This window comes from Falco rusticolus, chromosome 2, assembly GCF_015220075.1.
Source record: "Falco rusticolus isolate bFalRus1 chromosome 2, bFalRus1.pri, whole genome shotgun sequence".
In the NCBI taxonomy this organism is placed as follows: domain Eukaryota; kingdom Metazoa; phylum Chordata; class Aves; order Falconiformes; family Falconidae; genus Falco; species Falco rusticolus.
The window spans coordinates 117,236,444-117,256,836 of NC_051188.1; the positions used below are offsets into that span (position 1 = coordinate 117,236,444).

General features: G+C 47.6%; 1 long non-coding RNA gene across 1 annotated transcript; it reads right to left on the reverse strand.

Moving 5' to 3' along the window:
• Positions 1–251: 251 nt before the first annotated feature.
• On the reverse strand, positions 252–9,987 carry LOC119143888. The gene is made up of 3 exons (XR_005102862.1): positions 9,375–9,987; positions 5,192–5,346; positions 252–4,131 (listed from the first exon to the last, which is right to left on the reverse strand). It is a non-coding gene; the product is annotated as an uncharacterized LOC119143888 (long non-coding RNA).
• Positions 9,988–20,393: the final 10,406 nt, after the last annotated feature.

The window sequence follows — 20,393 nt, forward strand, 5'->3', positions numbered from 1 at the left end:
ATCATGTCACCCCGGAGACATCGCGCCCAACGGCGGCTGTGTTAGGGCTCGGTGGGTGGGCGCCAGCTTCTGCAGAGGGGCAGGACCCCAGTGGGAGCCGGGCAGCCTCGTGATTCCCCTGTGCCCTCAGCATGGGACTGAAAGGAGCCGGTATTGGGTTAAACCCCGCGGTGAAACGGCTGAATCGCGACGGCGCACTGAAGGAAATGATGGCAGAATCGCAACGGCGCACTAAAGGAAACAATGGCAGAATCACAACGGTGCACTATAGGAAACAACTAGGCTCAGGGCCCATTCTGTGGGAGGTGTACAGCACCTCTGCAGCCTCCCTAAGACATGGTCTGAGGGCCTCCGATTTATATTACAGAATTTTCTACTTGTCTTTCCTTTGCTACTTTTGCCCCAAATACGTTGTATGGGTACGGTCACACAGGAAGCCCGAAGAACAGAAACACGGCTCTGCAGCTCTTCGTTACACCCACAGACCCGCGTGGAAGGCAAACAGCAAAGCCTGAGGAGCTGAAGGGCTCAATGCCAGTGAAGCACGTTACTGCTCGTCACTGCCATCTCTTCTTGCACGGGAGGGACACCTGGCTGGTTCCACCCTCCCAAGCACCAGCACAGCACACAAACCTCCTACAAGGCCAGATGAGATGATGAGGCTTGTGGTAAAACACATCAGCCATCCTCATTTTGCTTTATCCGTTTATTCCCCCCATTGTGCTTCCTTATAAAGACATACAAAATTTAGAAGAGCGTGAGGCTTAAACATTTGCCAACTCTTGGCCCCCAAATGCCTATCGGATGGGGGGCTGCTTCTGGCAAACCACAAACTTTTTCATATTGCCAGACCAAGCAGCAGCTCGCCGAGCCTTGCTTCTCCACTTACCTGCTTTGCAATACTTCCCACCACATCCCGGCGGCAGCCTGACCCCACTGCAGCTCACAAGGCTCTCAGGCAGCGAGGAGAGCGCCGAAGGGAGCGCTACAGCGACATGAACGTGAGAAGCAGAGCTCGCGCCTCCAAGAAAAAGGCATCACCCTACGTTGCTAAGTTTCCTGCTGCTTTCCCCCTAAGAGTGTCCAGGGCTGGAAGTTGTAGGAGTGCTCCCAAGGGCAAAGAGACAGGGTGTACAGCCAATGCTCGCCCCTCGCTTCGCCCCACTGCTCCACCTGGGTCCTGCAGTACCTGCGGTACCTGCACCGCTAAGGCAGTGGGTGCTGGAAGAAGGGGCAGCACAGACAGATGGAAACATAGGATGGGTCAGGACTCAGCAGCCAAGCTCCACACCAAAGCCTTGCTCCCTGCACCCCCTGCCATTCCCCGTGTCGCCTGCTTGGATCTTTCCAGCCTCCAGGCAAGTGCTACCATTCCCTGGGTCTCCCTATATCCCACGTCCTCACCAGGGGATGGAGGATGCAAGCCTGGAGCTGAGCCCCGAGGCTAGACCACAGCACCTGCAGGCTGAGGGAAGAGGCAAACACCCATGTCCCTGGGTGGGCTGTTCCCCATCCTGCTCCTTGCACAGGGTTCCTCATTCTGCGGTCTCCATGGCTCTGGTTCCCTACCCCATTTCACATCAACAAATGTCCGCCCAGGCGAACGGGAACCAGGGAGAGAGGCAGACACACGGATGGTGGCTGGGGAAGAGAGAGGAGCAGATTTCAGAGGGAGACAGACAGCAGGAGAGGAAGACCTGAGCGGGCACCCAGATAAAGATCCCCAAGGAGACCACCCGAGCCTAGGGGATGGCAGAGTTAACTATGAAGCTCGAGATGAAAACAACCCCACGTCCCTCAATACAGAGTGAAGAAATCTCATTTTCCTCTGAGTTTTAAGTGGCAACTACTATTTTGCATTCAAAAAGCCTCCCCCTGGGCCAGGCCTGCTCATGCTCATTCCTGCTCACCTAATGAAAAGGAAAACGCCTGGGAACCAGGTAACTCCCCATTTCCACCCACACAGGTCGGTGGCATGTGTCAGTCACATGAATCAACCGCACTCGTACTCCCTGTTTCCTACAGGTAACCAGACTGTGCCCTTTGCATCACTGACAAACACACCTACATCGCTCGCCCCAACGCAGATTTCCCTTTCTGCCTCCTCGCACGTACACACAGACGGATGGGCCACGACTGCCACAGCCACTGTAGGCAGCCAAAGGAGGAGAGCCAAAGCAACAGGGGATAACCAGGTCTGGAAACACATTCAAGAGGCTGAGCTTCTAACTGTTATGAATCGTGGCCTGTGGGACAGGAGTTATGCTATAGTGGACTTGTATAATTAATTACGTGTCTTGTACAATTGGTTTTAGTCAGGCTGCATGCTCCATCAGCTGAAGTTTGGAGTAAAGGCTGTGCTTGGCATGGGATGTAACCGGACTTAACTGAGAACACGGGAGCCATCGTTTAGCACAAATGAAGAGTAAAACTTTGCTGGCTTTAAGCTAGCAATACGTTGGCTGGGTTTTCATCCAAGTGGCATTTGTTCTCAGATAAACCAACTCAAATTCTCTCTTTAGATGAGATTTTCTAGACGAGATAGTGCATAGGCACTGGTTTCTAGTTATCAGACGCCCGCACATAGCATTGCCAAGACTCCCCTCCGCAGCAGCACCGCGGTGTTTGCTGCAGCTCGGCCACCTCTGCGGCGGAGACACAAACTTGTCACCTGGCAGAGAAGCACACACCCCCAGTTTTCACCATGCAGCTTGGGAAAAGGGGAAAGGCAACCAGAAGCAGGGGTACTCAACAAGCATGCTACTGATGTACGGAAAGGAACTTTAATTATTGTTGGTTACTAACCACAGTATCGTATCAGGCAATCTCCCCAGTCCACCCCAGCAAGACACATGCACTGGGACTCAGCACTTCCTAAAATCAAGCTGCCTTGGCTAATAAGAATCTCTTGAACTTATTAATAACTACCTAGCTATGTCTTGCGATCTGAAATTGTGGCTAATAATATTTTCTGGGGATGACTTGCCCCTCAGCTGGGTAGTATCTGGAAAAAGGCACACCGACTGCGTGCACAGAGTGACTGCACCCAGTCAGGTGCACCAACACGGGTCTGCACAGCGAGACTTGGGACTGAGACCATGACTCCTCAGGTCTCAGCACCGTTCGTTTTGTGGTTGCAAAGAGCTGGTTTTTTACCCAACACAAAGGGATTCAGCACCATCGAAATCTACAGAGCTACTTCACCTCACCCCACCTGCTGTGTGGGCATTCAGGCTTCAGACGACAGTTCTTCAAACAGAGCTCGAGGTAACCCGTGAAGTCACTACTCACACATTTCTGGCTGTAGTCACAAGGGCTGCACTTATTTTCTCTCACGTAACCTGTTCTAAACCAATGCACGCCTCAGTTAAAGAGAGGGGATAGTTGACTTTCAGTGCTCGCTATGAAACTTGCCTACTTTCTAGTGTTTCTGGGTTATGGGAAGGATGGTGGAGCAGGGGTGGCTTCTGCTAGGTTTTTTTAATTCCTCTTTTACATTGTTAATAGCCAGAAGTCTACTACCTAAACTTTACATCAGGGATTTAGCCTCATGTTGCTGCATTTTCCCAAATCCTGTGGAGGCCCAGAAGCTCTGAGAAATGCCATTTCAATTGCATTTAATAAAAACCACGAATTAAATAACTTGCAGCTCCCTTCATCCATGCCTTAGACATCAACAGTTGTGGTTTTCTGGAAGAAAACAGTAGGTTCAGTAGACCCTCCATTTTCTCAGGAAAATCACATTTAAATGGCTAACTACAGTGGCAACCTCTGTCGTGGTAAGAAAGCCAGACACAAAACTTCACCTTACATGGTTTGTGGTAATAGTGTCACCACCAGCTCCCCAGCTGGGGACCTCACAGGTGCACGAGATGGTCGGCTGCCTTGCTCGGGGGGTGCAACCCCCTGCGATGTACCAGCCTCCTCTTCTCTGCAGGCTGGGAACAGGCGTTACTAGAGCAGCAACAGTGGATCATAAGCAAGTGATGGGGTGTGAGAAGCCTGCTTTGATTTTGGTCACCGACTTGTGATGGAGCAAAGGTTGAGTGAGAACAGCTCTCAATACCCATGCAAGCTCTCATCCTCCAGTGTGTAGTTTCTTCTCTTTGTTGGAGCATCAGAGCTCGAAACCTGCAAAAGAGAAAGGAAAGACAAACCAGAGACAAATGAGAAGTGTGAAAGTACTCTGGCTGACCTCAAATCGCAGGAGCAGGTGCCAGAAAGCAAGCTCAGTGAACAAAACAAGAGCAAAACATCTCCCTGGGACCCTGGAGAACCTCAAGTCTCCTTGCAGCACTCCTCCAGGGGTGTAGCCCTTGCTGAAGGGCAGGTTTCCACCAAGATGTGGAAGCTGACAAATGCTCAGAGCGAGATTTTAACTGGGTCAGGTGGACATGCAATGCTTCAGTTTCTCATCTTCTAAAGGTTTGCAGCACTTGCCTGTTGGCAAGAGGATACCTGACATCAGAATTATCAATGCCGCATCTGCCACCAGCACCAAAAGCCCTGGGAACATTCTTCCCTACTCAAAAAGAGAAGAAATTTAAGTCATCTCCGAAGTAGCTTTTGCAGCATATTTCTCCACATTTTTAAAAAATGCACCTGTTCCACATCTAGGAAATGTGAGTGCTGATCGCTTGGAAATCAGACAATTTCTGGCTGTCAGTTCCAATAATGAAACGGAACTGCCTTCCTGAAAGGCATAGGCACACATTTTTGGCTAAATGCGATGCATCTGCTCTTGGTAAAGCCACACAGGGCTACGCGTAAGATCACAGCAGATCTCTGTTGGATGGGGCACTTTGGCCACCCCTTTGTCCTGCCTGCACTTTAACTAGAGCCAGCTTTGAAGGCACACGGGCTTGCTCAGGGCCGGGTGCTTTCAACACTCCCCGTTTCCTATTTGTACATGTGAAAGAGACGGCGTTACAATTGCAGAGTAAAAGGCAAGAGAAAGGAGGCTGATCCAGGAGAAGACCACAATACCAAAGCCATCCTAAACAGGCTTTTCTCTGACTTGTGTCTTAAGACCTGTAGTGATGGTCTTGGCCACTCAAGACCATATTCCAGCATCTTATAACCTCTACCAATAGAGGCTTTTCCTAATATTGAGCCTGAAAATCCCTTCACAGACCTAAATCCGTTACTTCTTATTCTATTTAAAGTAGGTGTGGAGAACATTCACTCTTACCCTCTTAACGGGTTTGACTTTATGTATTTGAAGACATCACTTCTCCCAGTAGACTTAACGACTCCAAGTCTTTCAGCCTTTCCTCAGACCAGCAGTCTTGCTGCTGTTCTCCCTGCTCTCTCCAGCTGGTTGACACCTTTCTTGAAGCACAATGCCTAAAAAAAAAAAATCAGACTTGCTACCTTCTCAGATCGTATTTCTCTGAATCAGCAAATACAGTTCTCAAATAATTCCTTGGTTGCTTTACAGGAGAGAATAAAATCAAACGGTGCCCTGTGCTGGATAAAAGAGTGTGAATTCATAGATCTGGAACCCCCATTCTCGTTGCAGAAAACAGACAGGTATTACATAACAGCACCCTAATATCACCAAAACAATCTTAGGGGCATCACGTCAAGGGAAGTATGGGTTGTGAAAACTCTTTATAAAGCTAAAAATTGATTTTTGTATTACAAGCATGTATTTTGCCAGGAGTTGTGATAATCCTCAGCCTGAACACACCTGCCAACACCTACTGCAAAGACTGTTGAAAAAGGAGCTAGGAACACATAACTTCTTCCTTCCTTCCCCTGAAGAGATGGCACGGTATCCTTTTACCTTAGGAACCAGAGATATGCATCCTGATCAGGCCAAACATAGAACCGAGCTCTTTCGGTGGTGGGTTTGCACGTAAATAGCTCAGCTCATTGCTCTGTGGTTGGGGACCGCAAGAATTCCTTGCGCACCCATCCTGACCAAAGGCGATCGAGACACATGCTCTGGCATCTCACTTACATGGGATAGGGTCTGAAGACAGACCAGAAAGAGAAGTTAGCTTAGATCTTTCACAAACTTAGCTAAAATCTGTCAAAGCTCTCTGGCCATCATGCTCCTAGATGTATCAGGGAGCGCGGGGGGCACCCTCACCACAGAGGCAGAGTTAGGAGAGGGTCCCACATGCTGGGGAGGCTGCACTGCCTGGCTGGACGCTGCAGCAGCCACAGCCACCGTGACCGCTTGGCAGGCAAGAAGGAGGTGGCTCTTCTCCCCGTGGTCCAAAACAACCACCATCAGCAAAAAGAGCACCTCTCTGCAAAGAACGGGGAAGGAGCATGGCACCTAATCCATCCACACCACCTGCTGCTGGGACCACAGCCAAGAAGCCCCAGTTCTGGCCACAATAACGCGCGTCCTCTCTGTGTCCTAGAGGGTGCATCCATCACCTGTGGCTTGAACAGTGGGGTAGCAGACCCCGCTCAAGAGCTGACATTCTACCCCTGTCCCCAGGGGGGTGCCTGATGACCAGGGTTGGGGCTGTCCATGGGGCATGTCCATCTCCTGGCTGCCCTGCTCCTGGATGGGGGCTGGGACAGGTCCAGGCTGCCAGATCCTGCCCTGCTGCCCCCAGCACAGGCAGGGAAATCACCTGCCCATCCTACCCCACTTCTAATAGATATGCTCTGATTTCTCCAGGGGGGGGATGGGAAAGGATATAAACAAAAAAGGCAAAGCAATCTCCTGTTTTTACTTTATCTCATTACCACAAAGGGTGAAGTGGAAAGTACCAGACTTTTAACACACACTGTTGTCTTTCCTTTTCTGCACCACTGGAAATTTTGGATGAATGTGTCAAAGCACCCTACTTCCTCTGGGAGGTGGTTTTCCTAAACACCCTGATAATCTGAACCTGCTTGCAAAAACACCACCCTGGATGTTACCCCGGTTAGGATTACTTTCGCGCAGGGCCGCTGCTTGTGTAAAAAGCTGAACACAACTCGAAGTCTTTCCAGGGAAAAAATAATACGCTTGAAATCTATTCAACATACCGAAAGTGTACACAGAGAACAACTTTGATAGTCCCCATGAGTGGGTACAGAGGAGGGATGGAACTGTCGGAGCAGCCCATGCACCTGCATTTGCAAGTCACGTTTCTTCTTATTATAAACATTGGCCTCTGAGTTCACCATCCTAATCTAATAGTTATTTCCAAATAGTGAAGTGAGGGTAAAGTCTCACAGAAAGAGTGGATGCCACTGCGGGAACACAGGTCAAATATCAAGGAAGGCCCCGGGGGTGGGGGGTTGCCCTCACCAGGGAACTTTTTCCCAGTGTTTGCCAGTGTTTCACCCATTTGCTGCTATCAGGGAATGGCTGGTAGCAATGCTGGGAGCACACCTGTGGCCCGGCTGCCCACATCAGGGCGTTCAAGCCTGGAGGATGCTGCTTCACCCAGTCCAGTAAGGACCAAAGGACCAAAAAGCCTGTGCTATCTGTGATATCCCCATCCTTCACTTCAGCGCTGGCAAAATCCCTTAGTTATCCAGCAAGCACCCAAGGTAAAACTTTGAAGCTCTTGCCAGTCTAGACAAGGTCAGAACGAGTGACCAAGACCTCTGGCCGTCTTCTGAAGAGAAGGAAGATGAAAGGGCAGCGAGGAGCGGATGGGAGGATGCAGAAGCACCGCAGTCGCCTGGCTGTGCAGTGGCAGAACGCTCACTGCCTCTCACTGGGAGCATCCTCCCTCACTTCTGATCCTGCCGTAAGATGCTGGGCAGAAGACTACAGTTTTGGTAGACCACTAGATGGCAGGGAACGGCAGGGATTGAGCATCAGCATCCTCCTCCCCTGCGAGCAGGACCCCTTTTTTCGTACCCCCTAGCCCCCAAGTGCAAGCCAAGCCTGCAGACCAGCCCTCCTAAATTCAATGAGTGCATCAAAGCACAGGCACAACCCCTCTACACTCAACAAACCTCATTTTTTCCCCTCCCCTTCTTCTTTTTGAGTGATATTTTGGGGGTTCTTTGGTTTTGCTTTGTCTTCTTACAGTGCTGAAAGAAGACATGGCACCTGCTTCGACATGCCACTGAACTGTGGCACGGTGATGGTGCATGAACAGAGCTTGTTCTTTTTAGGGAACATCAAGTGCTTTTCTGCAATTCTTTGGAAGGAAAAAGTGGTTTCCGTTGATTAAGATCAAAATAAAACCCTTGCACCTTAAATTATATGCTTAATTGCTCACCCGTTTGCTCCTTCTCCTGAAGTGTTATGTGTCCAGAGGGAAAATCCCACAAAACTGTTGAAATTCCATGGCCACACAGGTTTACTCTGAGCAGTTTTCAGCACTACCAGCTGGGCTACAATTTTCATTTGCACTTTTGGCCAGGACAACTCTCAATTTGCTTAACGAAAAAACACCAAACCCATCTCACAATATTTATTCAGTTTCAAGTCTTTTCTCTAAGTCTGTGCTTTTTATTACTCTGACGTCAGTGAAAGACTATATAATCCAAAAAGTTATATTCCAAACAGAAATAAAGCAAAATTCTTCTTAACAGTATCTCTGCTACCTCCTGTCTCTCTTGACCCTGAGGAATGTCCTAGAGGGACAGAAGTTGCCCCCTGTCCCACCCTGCCTTGAGCCCCGGCTGTGCCTGGCCACATGAAGCCAAGGCAGGGAGCTGAGGGTCTTTGCTTTGGGTGGCTCCGCGATTGCCACAGGTCCCAATCCCCCTCCTCAACCTGCTGACAGGCTGCCTCATCTGCAAGGCTTGCTTCTACTTGGCTGTCCCAAATTACCTGCCAAAATAATTGACTTCTTTCTGTTTTCTTAAAATAACGTGGTTCTTTTGAATTCCATTTCTCTGCATTTTCTACTCCCATCCAGCTTTGTCTCTGACAGATGCGGTATTTCAAAACATGCTTATCTTTCTTTGGAGTTTTTTCTCCTCCCGGAGGTAACTAATTCAAATGTTAAATAAAACCTAATTTGCCACACGGGATATAATCACCCATCCCAAAACTGACCTTGTCATCCCCCTGGGCCACGACTCCGGTGTGGGATTCATCCCACCCACTGCAGAGAGCTACAGTGGAACGCTGAATCTGAGCCATCTACCACCAACTCCCTTAAGACTCGTGGGAGAAAAATTAATCATCTCTCACAATTTGCGCACATTACTGTTAAGTGGCCACTGGATGAATCACCATAAACAGGCTGACTGACTGCTTCGTTGTGAGGAAAGCCTTCCCACCCCCAGGGTAGGGACCCAGTGGCTTCGGTATGGGCTTCACCAAGGAGAAGGCGACTTATTTTGGTCTGCTGTCATACACTTAGTTTCCATCATCCTCAAGCCTTCTTTCCAACTGCAGCAAAGTACATCTGCCTGGATTAATTAAGGCAGGTCTAAGAATGAGATCTGCTCACCTGATGTGTATGCTGGATCTAAGTTTGATCCACTCACTGGGTTGTGATCCAGGACTGAATATCCTCGATCCATGTTAACTTGTGGGCATCCTGCTACCAACACTGGATAAAAACTGAGCAGCTACTATGAGCCGTGGCAGAAAGCGCCTCTCTCAGCCCCTCAGACACGAAGGAGTGGAAACCACTGAAGGTCCAGGGTTGCTCCCAGGAGCTTGGAGCAGTGAGCATGTTACAGATGACAGGAGGCAGGTGCCAGTGGGAGGGCTGGAGCGCATCCTCAGCAATGCAGAGCAGGCTTGGAGTGGGCTCGCCTTCTTCCCCACTAGCATCAAGTTAGCGGCAAATGGAAGTCAGAGATGGGATGGCCTTCTGGCCAGCCCATAGGTTTCCTCTGATCCCTGTAGCATCTGAAGCGAGATTACAGGGGTTTAGGTAAAAGAGGGAGAAGTAGGGTGGGTCTGACATTATAGCTTTCATATCAGACAAGGCGAGTGCAGACATCAGTTTGCACACAGTGGTTGGTGGCGATAGAATCCCAGTTTTCTGCCGCACAGAAAAACCATCTGATTGCAGCTTGTCCCAACCATGTTCTGGGATAAGCATCTCCTGAGGGCTCTTGGCAGGTGAGTGAGAAGGAAGGAAATCAATAAGAAGTAAAAAGAGTGTTTTGATGGTTTCATGCCTGCCTAAGCAGAGAGCATTTGAGGGGAGCCGATGTACCACGCAAGTGGTTGCAGCTGCAGTTAACCTCCTTCCATCACGGAAAAGGCCAACTCCTCTGCAGTATGTGGGGGCAGGGGTGTCGCATTCCTGGCATGACCTACTTAGAGCTGCTCTGTTAAAATAATTCACACATAAACCACTAGAAACACTCATCAAACACCTCTTGGAAAACCAAAGACTAAATCCCAAACTACTGCCTCCTTCCTTACCCAAGGACAAGGCTCCTGGAAAAGCCGTCATGCCCTTTGTGATCAAAGCATGACGTCCATGAAGCCAGGAGAACGTCAGGTCAGCCATTCAGCATAACCCCTCTGTCATGAATTCCAGAAATGGAGGAGGAGGAGGAGGAGGGGGAGGAAGAAAGGAAGGGGATTTACTCAAGGTCCAGCCAGCAGATCAGTGCCAGCAGGGGAAGTGCGTCCCAGGCTGTGGGTGACAGTGCACTCGGATGGGTGGCAGAGCTGGCAAGGACCGCCACGTGGCAATTTCCACCCTGCATTTGCTATTCTGAGCCCTGTAAAATGCCTTGCTCAAAGGACTGTCCCAGCGAGGCACAAAGTACAGCTTGCCCTAGCCAGAAAACACACTTATTGTCCTTAACTATCACTTATCTCCCAAAGAGTAGAAAACAAACATAACCTATTACAGGGCCCCAGAGAACTGTAATTCACCCAAATACGGGGGAGGGAGACTGTTCAACCCAGTCTTGAAAATTTTAACAAGATGTCTACAATTAATCTCCCTAGCATTCTCAGGGTTCTTTTTCCAGAAATAAACGTCCTTCTGCTAGCTACTGTTTTTCCAAAAGAAGGGCTATATTGCCAGCATGTGTACCTTTGAGTACTAGTTGCACAGGATTAGATTATCTTTACGTTTCAACCATTCTTGCTTTGCTTTAACACTGAAGTGCCAGATACATGCCCTAGTAGATTAGTCTGCTACTTCAGTGAAGAGTCTTGCTTTAAAAATCACGTATTTTCACAGGCAGCGCTTTGAAGCAGCTCCTACTTTTGAAGTACACAGAACGTAAATTCCTACCAGTATTCCCACCGTCGCTTCAACACCGCTACTACAGAAACACTTCCATTATAGGAACCATTGGATGTCATGGAGCAAATCGCATGATCTGAGAGGATACTGTGACCTTTGAGTATTTTTCTTTCTTATAAAATAAGAAATAAAATTTCTTCAGTCATCAGTGAGGGCAGCTGAGATGTCCGCATCCCCAAGGAAAAAGGGTAGCAGATAGTCAGAAAAAAAATCATGTAGAGGTAACTTTTGTGGTTCAGCCAAGCTAAAAGGTCTCGTTCCCCATCCATACACACAAGATTTGGGTTCCACTAGCTGAGGCTTGCTGACTGTTAGAAAACACAAGTTCTCTGCGGCCACCTTGGGCAGTGCCCCTGGGGCTAACAACAATTACAGCTCACAGGAAAACTCAAGACCTCTCATTAGATTATCTGATCCAGCACACAGCTCTGGTGCAAGGGCTGATTTCCTCCAAACTCATCCAGGGGTCACGGAACCCACAGGAGCGTTGGCAGCACCCAGCGGGAAGCGTCAGGGCAGAGCGCAGGTGCTGGGAGTGATGGGCCCCTGGCACATCTTCCAAAGAAAACAGGTCTGAATGACGGAGTTCTGGCTTTCCTCTTACAGATGGTGACTGCACTCTGGCCCTCCCCGGGCTGGAAAGATTACTATAAGAAGAAATAAACATCATTGGTTTCTTCTAAGACAGTCCTGAGCTTGTAAAGTATTTTTTTTGGAATAATGAGCAGGCAAAGTACAGCTTTTCAGCTGCCAAATAGAGATTTTAATGTATTTCCTTTTCAAAAAAATATTTTTCTCTGCCACCTCATCTTTGTTTTCCCTGAATTTATTGCAAATTTAATTTTGATCGCAGTAGGAAGGTTATAGGTGTAGCGGATGAAGGACCATATTCAGGGTGTGTTGTACACGGAGCAATACCCTATAATTTTCACAGACACGTAGGTGTCTGTGTCACCGCATAATTGCTTTGCTTTGTCTAAACCACAGGCCCAGCATCTGCCAACAGCCACAGAAAGAGGAGAGGGTGCAGAAGGGCAACTGGTCCCAGTGAGGCAGGCAGGGGTCAAACTGGGCACAGCCACACGCCACCCCAAATTAAACACCGAGGGGGTTGGGCTGACAGTGTGCCACACCGGCTCCAGCTGCTTTGGGATGGGAAAGAAAAAAAGTTTGCAAAATGTCCAGGAGTTTCAGGTGTATGAAAACCGCATTTTTGTCTAAAGAAACACAAAAGGTATTTGGCAGCTCTATCCAGAAAATCGTGCCCTCTAGGGTACCCCAGAGGAGGGGGATGTTTACACCGCTGCTTAGGTCCGTGGCACGTACCTGTAACATTTAATGCAGTCATCATAAATGCTCCCTTGACTTTCCCACAGGATAGCTTTACAGAGTTTTGTCTCCTCATAAGTTCTCCTAAAACGTCAACAGAAGTCTTCAGAAAAAAAGTATTTTCTGATGAAAAACACAATTTTTTTTTCCAGACAGGTTGCTTTGATTTAACAAATCACAAAGAAATGATTTCTACAGGAATGTAAGCTTTCATTTCCTCTCTATCAGAATAGATGGTTTATTATTTAATTTCCAAATGCTCTTTTAGCTCCTGTGCAGCTTTCTTCTGTAGCTACTGGAAATCAGCTGGCCTCTTACCGTATCAACCGTGATTTTAGATGTGGTTGCCTCAGTGAAGAAGCAACCGAGACCTTGGAAGGATAGGTCAAAGGGCTTTTATGGTAGGCAAACAAACCTTCTGCCATCTTTACGTTTGCATCATGGTAACATCGTTGTCCCCTGATGGCTCCAATTTCTTAAAGAAAAAGAAGACAAAGGTAGGAAGCCCTTCCAGCCTGGCTGCAGTCACTGGTTTCCTGAGCCCCCAGCCTCCCACCCTCCGCCAGGCGCACGGCCCGCTGCCAGGCACCCCCCGCCTCCCAGGGGCTCTGCACACCCGTGCCATCCTCTTCCTCGGGAGGGAGGAGGAGGGGGGGACAGGGAGCTTTGGGCCTCTGGAGCACTGACACAGAGCGCTCAGGGCAGTGAAAAATCGCTGAAACCCCCATCCTGAGCAACCAGAACAGCTGAGCGCTGTCTGTTCCGAGTCCCCGCAGGAGGGAGAGCCCCATGGGGGAAACAGGCCGAGACGGTGCTCATTCACACACCCAGGGAGGCCAATTCAAGATTACGTACATAAGCTTTTCATTCTCTCCGTTCATAACTTCCATTTACAGAAGGCTGTAACGCTGTTTTTCCTATTATTCATCCTGTTCTCTGGGCAAGACACTTTTAGGATCTCCTTCCTGCCTTTCGGTGTCGAGGGCAGACGGCGCTGCCTCTGGCCAGGCCTTTATCTTTTCCAGTCCTCATGCAATTAGTTTCAGACACCCAGCACAGAGGAGGAATTCACACACCCTTTTCCCGTGCATCACTTACCGCCCGTTCATCAGCTGGATCCTTTGTTGCCCATTCCAGTTAGTCTCACCAACAAGGTAACCGAAACCATGGTTCATCTGTTTAGGATAAACACCGTCTTTCCCGTTGACCTCTGTGAATTTCTTTGTGACAGCAGCCCGAGGGCAGTGGGCTTCCCAAAACCATATTTTGGGTCTTGCTGAGGATTTTGTGGCATGCCAGGCAAATTCCGCTCCAATCAAATAGAGGAAACTAAATAGGACACAGCCAAAAGTAAAATAGTTGCCGCCTAGCATCTGGACATTCCAAGCACAGCTTTCAGAAAGTCCCCCTTTCCCAGGTAATCTAACTACTTACACAGTTTTAAGAATACAAGAGGGTTTTGCCTTTAAAACACAGACTGGTTTAAATAGGGCATAGAAGAGAGGATCTCCTTGCCGATTTCACTCAACTTCAGATTAAGCCCGCCAGGAAATGCTGCCCATACAACACATTTATAGTCTTAAAATGACACCAGCTGATAAACTAGAGCTAGGGAGAACTAGGAGGAGTTTTGCCAAGTATGTTAAAATAAATAGAAATGAGCGGTTTATCTGGGCTTTACTAATCCATCAAAGAAAAGGACATAAAGCCTTTTCCAGAACAGTTTAGAGAGTGCTGATACATAATTTTCATTTAGTTTTAGTGAGTCTTGTCTATCTTCATGAAAGAGCATTGCAGCTCAGTTCTCACATACTTTGTTGGTCACCTTTACTAGGGACATGATGTCTACAGGACTGGATGGCCTCTTACCATGTCAGTGTCGCAGGTTTCTCATGGGGCAGCCCAAGTATGCATTCCCATAAAAAAAACCCAACACGTTCTTTGTGGCCCTGTAAGACTGAACATATCGCCAATCTCATCTGAGCCTCACACGAATAATATTTTAATACCATTAACACCTCAAGTGAGCATATTTCTAGCTAACAGGCAAGAAAATTCTTCTCCTGGGTTAGGACTAAGGAATAGGCCTGTCTTATACCTTCACATCTAAGATGAAGCTTTTGGTCCACCTCAGTAGACATACATGCATTTTTTTCCATGCAAGATTCTTAAAAAATTCTGGTTTGCCAACAGATTGTGTAATGGCTGTAAAAGTTCTGTGCTGCCTGGGACCTCTAACTTAAGTGTATGTTTGAATTTAGATCAATTTTACACAGAAGCCAAGACTATATACGAATCCCGTAACTTAAAATGAGTTAACTTTTTTGCATTGTTCCCTCCCATGCATTAGATTAATTTCCTGATTTTCAGTTTCAGCAGTAAGCCTGTAATACAGTAAACAAACTCCACGCAAGTAATTTTGCACAAATAACAAATGGATGGGAGACAGAATCAAGATGAGACATTCAACCTGTTTGGCCTTTATGGTACATTTGAACTTCAGCCTCTAAGTGGAAGACCTTCTACTAAAACATATGCTGCAAGCAGATCCAGGTTGCATATTATTTATTTGCTTAGGAGAGATTAAATCTCCCGTAGGTGTTACTCCAAGAGCGTAGCTAACAGTGAAAGTCTTCTAAAATTATTTATCTCAGGCAAATTCGTTAATACAGTCGTATAGGATCAGCTTAGTACCTTTGAAGCCCAGTCCAAACCACACCGCACACCTATTCAGCAGCGCTACAGTATTACCCCAACCAGTGCCTGTCACCCAGCTTCACGTGAGCTGAACAAGAGATCCAGGGAACGTAAAACCACGAAGTGGAATATAGGCAGCTGCTTCGCATGCCAGGAACGGAGGGGTTTACTTGATAGTGGAAAAATTTATTCCACATCAGAAGCCCCAGAAATCTCACCGAACAATAAAAAAAAAGGTGGTTTAATACCCTGTAACTGCAAGCTCTAATAAAATGGGCTATCAAGAAGGCTAAATCACGAATCCTCACTGCCAGCCTGTATCCTGTGAGCCAAGACATCAACTGGTGACACATGCAGTGCACACAACCTGCCCCGCTGCCTCCGCAGGTTGGCTTACAGGGTAAGAGAAAACTTTTCCACAAGAGAAGAAATTAGCCTCTGCTTCTGTCTCTGTGCTGTGGTTGGTCAGGAAGGGATGGTAATTAATCTGGAGTTAGTCTGGGGACCCTGGCGTTCTCTTGCCAGCCTGCTGCACACTAAAGATACCGGGGTTTACATTCTCGCTAGCAGATCTCTTCCCAGTTAATATTCCACTTTACGAGGTTTCAGGCAGAACCTATAGAGTACAAGGCACTCCAAACACGGACCAGTCCCCCTACTTACTAATCACTATTCCTGGAAACCAAAGGCTGCTGGTTTGCCAGCTACATAAAAAGAAATAACTTTATATTTTTTCTAAATAAATGTTTGATGACAATGCACAGTAACAAATAAACAGTTACCGCTTTTAGCTACGAGGCTGTGCTTGTCTCTAACTTTGGGAAAACTAAAGAGTCATGGGTCACTCCTCCTCGGACCTAGTGAAACTCAGACTTTCCCTGGAGTTTCCTGTAACCCATCAATTTGACAGTCCTTCCTGGAATATCAGTTTAACAATATCAGCCTGATTTTATGGAGGCTGTCATTTCCACTGGAAGAGAATTAAACACAAATGATCAAATTAGATGTTGAGTTCCTTTGGGGATATGGAAGTGGAATAACTTTCCTTATAGAAAAAATGGAACAGAATAGCTCAGTTGGAAAGGACGTACAACAATCATCTAGTCCCACTGCCTGACAGCTTCAGGGCTGACCAAAAGTTAAAGCACACTATTAAAAGCATTGCCCAAATGCCTCTGAAACCCTGACAGGCTTGGGGCATCAACCACCCCTCTTGGAAGCCTGTTCCAGTGTTTGGCCACCCTCTTGGTACAGAAATGCTTCCTAGTGTCCAGTCTAAACCTCCCACAGAGCAGTTTTGAACCATTCCCACTCATCTTATCACTGGATACCAGGGAGAAGAGATCAGAACCTCCCTCCACTTCCCCTCCCCAGGGAGCCACGGAAAGCAAGGAAGTCACTCCTCTGCCTTCTTATCTCCAAACCAGACAAACTGAAATTCCTTAGCTACTCCTCACAGGACATGCCTTCCAGCCCTTCCACCAGCTTTGCTGCCCTCCTCCAGACGTGTTCAAGTATCCTTCTTACATTGCAGGGCCCAGAACTGCACACAGTACTCAAGGTGAGGTCCCACCAACGCGAAATACAGCGGGATAATCACCTCTTTCGACGGGCTGGCTACGCTGTGTTTGATGCACCCCAGGGTGGGCTTTGCCCTCTGGGCTGCCAGGGCTCACTGCTGCCACCCGTACTGAGCCTGCTGCCACCCAGCACCCCAGATCCCTTCCTGCAGGGCTGCTCTCCAGCCACTCCTCTCCCAGTTTATACCTGTGCCCAGCGTTACTCCATCACAGGTGCAGAATCTGGCATTTGGACTTGTTAAATTTCATCCCATTAATCATTGCCCAATGCTCCGATCTATCTAGATCCCTCTGTGAGGCCTCTTGTCCCTCGAGAGAGTCAACAGCACCTCCAAGTTTGGTATCATCCACAAACTTGCTAATGGTGCATTCAACTCCTGTATTTAGATCATTGATAAATACATGAAACCGAGCTGGCCCTAGAACTGAACCCTGAGGAACACCACTGGTCACCAGCCAGCTGTAGCCCCATTCACTACAACCCTTTGAGCCCTGCTGTTCAGCCAGATCTCAGACAGCTCACCTAGAGATGACCATGTACCTGCTCATCTCACAGTTGGATAGCTTGTCCAGAGGATGCTGTGAGGGACAGGATCGAAAGCCTTACTAAATTCAGAAAAATTACATCCGCACCTTCCCCTCATCCACTAGGCGTGTGCTCTAATCACAGAAGGATATTAAATTAGTTCAACAGGACTTTCCCTTTGGGAACCCGCATTGACCATGCCCGATGGTTGCACTGTTCTTTAAATGTCTTTCAGTAGTACCCAGTATGGTCTTCTCCATAATTTTTCCAGGTACTGAGGTTAGACCAACAGGTCTGTAATTGCCTGGGTCTTCCCTCATGCCCTTCTTGTAATTTGCAATAACCCTGGCTAGCTTCCAGTCAGCAGGGACCTCCCCACAGCACCAACACCTTTGGTAGATGATTGAGAGGGATCCTGCCATAACATCTACCAGCTGCTGCAGTACTCTGGGATGGATCCCACCAGGCTTCACGGACTTACGAACATTCAGCTGTTGCAATGGGTCCCTTACAATTGCGGTGTCCACTGAAATGGACAAGTCAAATTTCCACAACATGGAAAGCCACTGTACCTGCAGTCATGGTACTCTGACTCAGAGGACAGGGCAACCCAAGGTCTCTTGTTATTATTAGAGACTGAGGCAAAGAAAGCATTGAATAGCTCCACTTTTTCTTCATCTCTATTTTTCAGGTGACCACCCTCAACAAGTAGCAGTTCAGTGCTTTCCTTAGACCTCCTCATTTTATTAATGTACTTGAAAAAGCCTTTCTTGTTGTCTGACAACACTGACCAGTTTCAACTCTAGTTCAGCTTTTGCCTTCCATGCCTTCTCCCTGCATACATGGACCACAGCGATTAGATTCTTCCAGAGTGTGTACAATTTCCTTTTCCTTGGGAGGAATTCCCTGTTCAGCCAAGCTGGCCTCCTGCCCCGCTTGCTTGGTTTATGGCACAGCGGAATTGCCTCCCCTTGAGCTTCTCAAAGGTGGTTCTTAAAAACTGACCAGCACTCATGGACCCCAAACCCTCAAGAGCGGATTGCCAGGGTACTCTGCTAAATAGCTCCCTCAATAGCTTCAAATTTGCTCTCCTGGAGTCCGGGATAGCAACTCTGCTGTCCTTTTTCCCCATTACGCAGACAGTTTTAAACACAACCATTTTGTGGTCGCTGCGGCCAAGACAGCTACTTACCAGCACGTCTCCCATGAGACTTTCTCTATTCACAAATAACAAATCTAGGAGGGCATCTTTCCCAGCTGGCTCACTGGGTACAAGGAGTTATCTTTAGCAAACTACTGGAATTTCCCAGACTTGCTTGTCACAGCAGTATGGCGTTCCCAGCTGATGTCTGGGAACTTGAAATCTCCCATAAGGACAAGGATTACCAATCCAGATACTTCTCCTGATAGCACTGATGAGTTACTCTGCAGGCAATCATCCAGCAGACACCACTAACTACAACATCTGCTTCGTTTTCCACCCCCCTAATCCTCACCCAGCAGCTCTCAAACACATCATCCCTAACTGTGAGGACCGTACAGTTAGGGGTGTCCTGCCCTGCCTGTCCCTCCCGAGCAGCCTGCAGCCCCCCATCCCTGCACTCCAACCGTGGGATGCATCCTGCCACATCCCACTAACACCGATGACTGGGGACAGACCAGCGTTTCCAGACCCTGCTCATTTCTCATATTGCATGCGTTGGTGTACAAGCATTTCACATGAATAAAATAAGTATTTTGGTAAGCAGGAGCACAAAAGCTAAGGACTGCCATTTTAATCAACTATTGCAAAAAAGAACCTCCTATAGGCTGGCAGGGCAGGATGCGACTCACAACGTGACCTTGAATGATATGATGGCAGCGTTTCATTTAAATGCATAGACCCCCTCTTATTTTATACCAACAAGTAAAGGCGAGCAGTGTGCTTACTTCAGCCAGCTCTCATCAAAAACGTGCCAGGAGGGTACCACTGAGGCAGATGACCATTTAGCCTTGACTGGCAACCGAGGGTTGTCATGACCCAGTCACCATCTACCTGCCCCTTCCTTTTTGCATCTCTCCCTCCCTTGTGGGTCCTAACGTGCTGACAAACTTACTCTTTGAAAGACTTTCCAAAAGTCTAAGAATAACTCAGCCTGCCTCTGGGCAGGAGCTTCCTATGGGGATAGGGAAGGGACTGATGCTTATCAGATTCATATCCCCTGGAAAGAGGAGTCTGCTGTTGGTTTTTAATAAGACACTGTTCAGCAGCATCCCAGGACACAGATAAAATGACACAAGTTACAGAATACACACTGCATCACTGCTACTGCAGGACTTCAGCGTACCTGCGTTTACACAAGCAAAAGCAGAATGTGATACTATACTAGATCTCTGAAAATATTTCCATTATTTTTCTGAAAATGAATTGTTTTTCTATAATTAATTATTTCCCGGAATGAACCTCAACAAGTCCTGGCACAAAATGTTTCCTTTTTATCTTCACAGCTTTTCAGTAGTTCTCAGGTAAAAAAGGGAAAATGACAAAACATACATATAACCAAAAAACCGCACTGGAATAAATAACAAGGAAAGCTACAGTTTATGGTATTTACACAGAGCCTCTCAGATCTGGAAGTGGAATACTTTAAGATACTAACAGTGGAAAAAACAAGCAGTGCCATGAGGTATTTTTTCTGCTGGGGAGTGTATCACTCAGATAAAAGTCATATGTGAAATGCCAGGTTTGTTCAGCCTGCATTAGTTTCCTTTCTAATTATCTTTTCATCATGTTTACAATAACTCTGTTCTGAAAAAAAATGGGACTTTGTCGCACTTTTGGGCCTTTTATTTGTAAAAACATTTTTGACCCACTGTTTTTTTAATAAATCTTCATCTAAAGGATGAGCTGATAACTTAACAAAATTGATGGCAGATACTGGACTAACCACATCCTTCCAGCATGTTTGTCCATGGCTGAAGATAAATGGCACGAGGCCTTCCTTTGACCTGTGTTTCTACACCCTTCTTCAGCCCAAAGCAAACCTTTCTATTCACCGCCACGTCGGTATGAAATTTGCCCATAAGAAGCTACAGGCTTCCCAGCAGTACTGGGATCCACTGGGCGCCAAAATG